Source organism: Miscanthus floridulus, chromosome 18 (genome assembly GCF_019320115.1).
Source record: "Miscanthus floridulus cultivar M001 chromosome 18, ASM1932011v1, whole genome shotgun sequence".
Taxonomy (NCBI): Eukaryota; Viridiplantae; Streptophyta; class Magnoliopsida; order Poales; family Poaceae; genus Miscanthus; species Miscanthus floridulus.
This window is the reverse complement of record NC_089597.1, coordinates 31,767,841-31,775,598: the sequence shown is the minus strand read 5'-3', so window position 1 is coordinate 31,775,598 and position 7,758 is coordinate 31,767,841.

Here is a 7,758-nt window from a genome sequence, read left to right as displayed (position 1 = left end):
AGTTTATAAGCCCCACCGAGAAAGTAGCCGTTGGGGGCAAAACCTAGCTTTCTGCTACTGACCGGACATTGATGTCGTCTTGACCGAACGCGTCCGGTCGTCCCAACCGTTAGAGCGTGCGCGTTGATCGGACTCTAGGCCGAGTCCGGTCTCACTCAATTGGACACATCTGATCGTGCTAACGCCGCTCTAGAACCTCTCTAGACTCAATCGGACGCTATACTTTGTGCGTCCGGTCATCTAGTGCCACTGCGTCTGGTCATGCTGAAAACATTGCCATGATGAAGAACAGTGTCATCAGTGCGTCCGATCACTGCTTCGCTCAGCGTCTGATCATAGCTACCGATGCCTGCTGTTACCGAGCAACTGATCAGACGCATTCGGTCCCTATAAGGGTCATGTCCGGTCACCTCTGCCTAGCTCGTTTCTTCATGATCTTACATCTGGCTTGGTTCCCATCTTCATGCTTAGACTATACTTGATATCTTAGGTCTTCTCTTGTGCTTCTAGGGTCTTGCTTATGGTGTTGATCGTGGGATCATCATGTTGCCTTCGTCCAAGTCACGTCTTGCACCCTATTGAACTACAAAACAATTACTTACAAATTCATTAGTCTAATTTGGTTGTGTTGGTCATCAAACACCAAAATCCAAAGTAAATGGGCCTAGGGTCCATTTTCCTTATAATCTCCCCTTTTTTGGTGATTGATGACAACACGACCAAAGCAAACAAATAATAAAAATTTTGGAATTTAAAAACTATATACTTGCTAGGATGCAATGCAAAGGGCAAGGTTATATGATGCTAAAAGATACCACATGTAAACATCTTTGGAAACTTATCTTGCCCTTGTAAATGTCCCCATGTGGCATTATGGATTTAAGCCTCCCCCTAACTCCATAATCCACTATCCTCCCTTTCTCAGACCATTACCACTTGTAAATTATTATGATCGGGCTTGCTTTTGGTCCTACAAATTCTCCACCTTTGGAATCGAACACCAAAAAAGAAGACATTAGTAGCACAAGGGAGGTTCAAACTTTGTGATCCTTTGTATGTGGAGTGGAATAGGTCACCAAATTTGACTCTCACATTACATAGACTACGCTCCCCCTAAATATATGCATACATATGATGAAAAATGTAGTTTATGCATAATTGGTGAATTAATGCTCAAGGGAGTTTAATCTATATAATGCATGGAGAAAGCATATAGATACCAAAGTGAAATCAACATGATGATATCAGTTTAGAAACACCACATGTGGAAATCAATTTGATTTATACCACTTGCAATAGGTGGTGGATATTTGAAGTATGATTCTTAACTCTAGGGACTCCATTTTCTTTGCAATGAGACTACTACAGACATGATAAGCTTGAAAAGGTGTTAGTCTCAAAGCATCCAACTTGTAGAGTAACCTCCCCCTAAATTTGTGCACACAAGTATGGAATACTTGTAGGAGACATGCACATTGAATTTAGAATCAAAAATACCACTTGAAAGATGACATCACATGAATGTGAGAATCATTTTTGCAAGTGATATTCAGGAGAAGTTATCTACAATTTGGACTTTGGCACATATTAGATGAACAATTATAAAACAAGCTATGTGCCATGCTCCTAAACAATTTAAACCATGTAGGTTTTGCTCCAAGGGTTAAAAGTGAAACCGAGAAAGCCTACCATAAGATATACCTAGTGTATGCAAGACAAAAGATTAAACATGCAAATGCAAACCTAGGCATGAAAAGGAACTAGATGCTAATTAAAATTTCAAGAAATTAAATCTAGTTACATAACATGGGAAGGGGAATTTGGGTCTATAGTATTCGCTAACCCACTTGACAATTACCTTGTCCATAATGATGCACCCCATAAAATACACCCATACTTTGCCAAGTCTCTAAATTCCCAGAAGTCCATCAGACTTCTCACTTCCCTTTTGGAATCCAAACCTTCTTGGTGCTCTTCATGTTGGAAATGATTTCCTTTGGCACCCAAATACATTTGGCCCCATTGTTGGCTTGCTTGTTCACCTTGATGGCCACCACATTGTCATTTTTCTTCTTCTTCAAGAGATAAGGTGTGGAGACCTTTTTGTCCACCTTGTTGGTGAAGGTGTTGGAGAGCTTGCTTGTTTCCTTTTTGTTTTTCTCTTTCTTCTTAGCTCCTCCCCCATTCTTCACCTTGCACTCATAGGACTTGTGGCCTTCCTTGTGGCACACGTAGCAAACCACGGTTTGTCCTTCATCAAGCTTCTTCACTCCCTTAACGGTGTTATCTTGATGATGTTGGGCTTGCTCTGTTTTGCCTTTTACTTGAGTCAAGTCCTTGGTAAGGCGAGACACTTCTTGCTTGAGTTGCTCATTCTCCATTGCGACCTCTTGTGTGCATGTATCTACAACAACTTTCTCAACACAAACTTGGTTGCACAAGGGTGAGTCTAAACATAAATCATTGCAAGAAGTAGAAGCATCCTTTTTAGGCATGTCAAAGATAGAACTTTTCTTTTTAGGTGCCTTGGTGAGGGTTGTACCGATGGCTTCAAGATTAGCAACGTTATTAGATAGCTCATCACAATATTTACACATGGTTTCCATTTTAGCAAGCAAACTTTTATAAGCATCTTGTGAGCTAGCTAACTTTTTTTTTAATTTTTCATTTTTCTTTACAAGTTGCTCACCATTGATTGTGCATGCATTTGTTGTTGCACTAGCCTCAAGTTGCTCAATTTTAGTAGATAGTTCAGTATTGAGATTAACAAATGTCTCATATTGTTCAAGTAAGGTTTTATATGCTTCTTGTGAACTATCTAGCTTTTCTTGCAACATTTTTAGCTTCTTTTGTTGGCTAGTGCAAGCCTTAGCATATTTAAGATTTTCTTGCACAAGTTCATTAAGAGAAGGCATTTCATCATCACTATCACTCTCACTAGAGGATGAGCTTTCATTACCTCATGCCATAAGGCACACACAAGAAAAGCTTGATGATGAGTGCTTGTGGCCTCATCTCTTGTGATGGTCTTCTTTTTCACTTGAAGAATCATCCCATGACCTTATTGATGTGAGGGCTTTGTCATTGCACGCTTTCTTTTTTGTCTTAGGTGTGGGCTTGTTTGAACAAACTTCCACAAAGTGCCCCAACTCACCGCATCCATAGCATCCTTTCTTCCTTTGCTCATTGAGCCTTTGGATCATCCTCTCCACCTTGTTAATAAGTTTGATTGATTCTTCATCAATGTCAGAGGTGGAGGAGGAAGATTGATCATCATCACTTGATTCATCATCATCATCATCATCATCATCATCATCTTCTTCTTCTTCACTTGAGGAGCTTGAGCTTGAGCTTATCTCAACTTGATTGCCCTTCATCTTCTTTTTCTCACTACATGCGAGAGCTTTGCCTTTGCTTGATGATGAGGCTTCTTCTTGACCCATCTTCCATGACATTTCAAATGCCACTATCTTGCCAATGACTATGGCCGGGGTCATGATGCTCAAGTCCTCCATATTGTGAAGGATGGTGATGATGCTTGCATATTTCTTTTGTGGTGTCACAGAGATGATCTTCCTCATGATGTCCACATCATCTAGCTTCGTTAATCCTATTGAATGGAGCTCATTGATAATTAGATTCAAATGAGAATACATATCACGAACAAGCTCATCATCATTCATTTTAAAGGAATCATAATTTTGTTTAGCTAGACAATGTTTTTGCTCATAGACATTAGTTGTGCCATCATGGAGCTCATGAAGTTTTAACCAAATTTCACGTGCGTATTTAAAGTGAACACTTGGTTAAACACATCCATGCTAAAAGATTCAAACAAGCAATTTTTAGCTTTAGCGTTGAAATGAATTTCATTTTCTTCACTCTTTGTGGGTTTATCGGGATTCTTAATGGATTTCATCCCGTCAAGAGTGACTCTCCAAACACCCAAATCAACCGCCTCAAGGTGACAAGCCATTCTAGCTTTATAGTAGGGGAAGTTAGTGCCGACAAAGTGTGGAGGCCAAGAGGTATCCATCCCAACCACTCTAAATAGCGTCGGCTCAACGGCGGTGAAGCCAAAGGTCCAAATTAGACCAACCGGCTCTAATACCACTTGTAAGGGACCATGACGCCTAAGAGGGGAGGTGAATTAGGCACTTAAAACTCTAACTCTAAACTATGGCCTCTTTTTCTAACCTTAGCAAAACCTAGGCAAAAGATAAACTATCTAAATGTGCAACTACGGTTTTGCTAGTGTGTTGCTATCTCTACCGCAAAAGGAGTTATCCAAACAATGTAAATGCAGAAGCTAAAGAGTAAGGTAGAGATATGCAAACTCCCATCGACGACTCTAGTATTTTTATCAAGGTATCGAGAAGCACGCAAGCTTCCCCCTAGTCCTCATTGGAGCCCCTCGCAAGCAATCCCTTTCAAGGGCCAAGCTCTCGGTCGGGTAACTCCGTGGATAGCCCCGGACCTTCCCCACGCACAAGTGGGTCTCCGATGTGCCTTTCGGCAAGCCTCTCCTAGACTGCTACCCGCCATCTTCACTATCAAGCTTCTGGCCAAACTGCTGCGGGCCTTGTTCCCTCCGGTACACGGTGTGGCCACACCACAAACGCGGTTGGTGTGGTCTCACAAGACTACAAGCTCCTCCGATGTACAACAATGGTGCGCTCAAGCATCAAGTGGTAAGAGGTATGCAAACCTCACTAAACACTAGACCTAAACCTAGAGCAAGCACATAAGCGGTGGTCTAATCAATCTAAGCACTTCGCAGCTTGGACTATGCTTGATATTGTGGGTCTTCTCTTGTGCTTCTAGGATCTTGCTTATGGTGTTGATCGTGGGATCATCATGTTGCCTTTGTCCAAGTCACGTCTTGCACCCTATTAAACTACAAAACAATTACTTGCAAATTCATTAGTCCAATTTGGTTGTGTTGGTCATCAAACACTAAAATCCAAAGTAAATTGGCCTAGGGTCCATTTTCCTTACACCCAGGCAAGTCCTGGTGCATAACCTCTAATATTCTGCACTTTATTTTATACTTGTGCATTAAGTTTTGAGGAGTTGAATGAAACCCACTTGCATATATATATCCTTATCCTATGAGTCCTACTAGTATGTCAGGATCGTGTAGATTGCTATGCTATAGGATTCGGTAGAAGTCTAGTGATTACCTGTCACTCGTGAGAGATAGGAAAGATAATATTGTTGTTATTATCATATTACTATCACATGGAATATATATATATCAGGATGATAATTGGAGACCGGGTGGAATCTGGACTTGGTTAGGCATTCGAGCGAGGCTCGGGTTGCATTTGTTCCGCCTATGTCGATTGAGGACCGTCCGTTGTTGTGGATGGTAGTCAGGTCACAGACTTATTATCCTGAGCACATACTTGCTTATGGGAGCAGAAAGGCTCGTTATGCTCTTATTGTGGGTTCTGGCTCTTTTCGAACTGACTGATTGGAGGCGGGGAAAGGTGGAGGTCTAAGCACCATACTGAGACCGGGTCTCAAGTGTGGGGCTTGGAGTCTAAATTTGGACGGGGACCTGGACCCCTCGACAGGAGTAGAATGGGTTGGTCTCGTTTGCGCCTGTGGTACAAGCGAGGCGTGTGTTTCGGGGTACCCAGCTGGGATACATTGGTTCACGAATCACCGTTTCTATAAGACGGTACGACTTGGCTATGATCTAGCACCGTAGTAAGAACAGGAATATGAAAGATGGTAAAATAGTTCTGATTGCTTACCACATGCTTAAAAGTAGCATAGGTGCTTACATAGAATGGTTAGTTAATGAACTAATGATGACTGCTAAAAATTGAATATAAGGACGCACGTTTAGTAATGCTTCCTACAGATGCAATAACCCATAAGCCAGATAGCATTGTATATCCTTGGGGTCTTTTATTTTCCTCCTGTAGGGTAAGTCTTGCTGAGTACAATCGAGTACTCAGGGTTTTATTTCCCTGTTGTAGGTGACCGTAGGATACATAGATCTGACTCTTGTTTGTGGAAACCTCCTGGTGGGCTCAGAGAGGATTTCTTTCACGCTACGACCGTAGTGTTTATTTATAACCTTATGATTTGTCATCATATTTGGTTTATAAATGTTCGCTATGTTAATGATTCACCATTAACCTTTATTTCTGTTGTAACTCTGATCATATGTTGTTCTCCGTTGCGAGATAAAAACGTGAACCTAAAATATATAAACTCTTGTACAAGTAAAACTGTCTTAATTCCGCAATTGCATTCAACTTGTTTAAGTACTCTAATATTGTAATAAAGTGATGTAAGAAATGGTTAAGAATGTTGTAAGCTTTATTCTCTCATTTATGATCCTAACGGAAGAATGTGGATTTTCGAGTTCTCCGTTGGGGTGTGCCCGACGGAACGGCATGATTTAGTGCACTCTCTTGGGTACTTAGTGTCTAATGGAAGACTAGTACTCTTGGGATGGCATTAGATGAGGCGGTTCTACCACAATTCATCCCTCTAGGCCTTGCCTCAATCCTTTCAATAGTGCACCTACAAAAATAAATTCCTGCTCCATAGTTTGTTGCTTTTAAAGTTGACTATTCACACCCTCCCCCTCTAGTCGGCCTCCTTGATCTTCCACTCAACCATATTCCACCTCATACGTCATAGTGCACCTACTATTTTTTCCTCCTCAATTTTATTGCTAGATCCACTTAACTCGTCCTACTTATCATACATGTGGGAAAATAGAAAGAAGTAGGGGAAAGGATGAGGGGCTCCTACTTGTGAGGGGTTAGGGAAGAAAAATTATAGGCCCATCATCTAGAAATAAGGGTGAGGAGCCTAGTTGCACATGGGTTTTTAAAGGTTGGGCATTCAAAAGTAAGGTAGGAGGTCTCTTGAGAGGTAGGGATAGTAGTCAGGCCCGCAGGGTGGTTATGGGTACAGGCAAGAAAACTCAACCGCGGGTACATGCGAGTTAGGTACCCACGGAGGTGCGAGTAGGCTATAGGTACTAAACTCCGTGGGTACATGCAGTTTCAAACTACATGTGCTGTACATACCAAACCGCATAGCACTAAACTATTTGTGTGCTAGAGAACGCTTCCCCACATCAAGTGAATAAGGATTTGTGTGAATTTTTAGTTTATTTTAGTTCTTGCATTGCGTTATTTGCATGAGCATGAAGCACTGAACTGTTATGTATATGGTGGTTTGTAAGCACTATCTTTGTCCATGAAAGTGTCATTCTAGGTTTGGCCCAAGTCATTTTTTTAAGTTTTACTAAATTTATAGAAAATATTATTAACATTTATATCTCCAAAAAGTTTAACTATAAAAAATTATTTCATAACTCATCTAATGATACTTATTCCACCTTACTTCAGGAGGAGCTTTCTTTGACTATTCTTAGGTGCAAGTTCTCTAAGAAACCTCTTCTTAGGGACTGGCTTTTTTCTTTTTAGTTTTCTTGTATTTAGCTTCTATTTTGTCATTTTGTACAGACTTATATCTTTATAAAAATGAGTTCAGTAGGGGTGTTCCCCTCCTGTTTGCCTCAAAAAATTATTAATACTTTTTTATATATGTTTGGTCAAACCTAAGACTTTTTTGCTCCTCAAAAGATGAGAATGACACTCTTTCGGAGACAGAGATAGTACTATTTGGCGTATACTATCCAAGTGAAGTCTCTATAATGTAATTGAGACACCCCCTCCATCCCAAAATAATTAACCTTATAGGATTCAAATTGTGTCCCAAAAT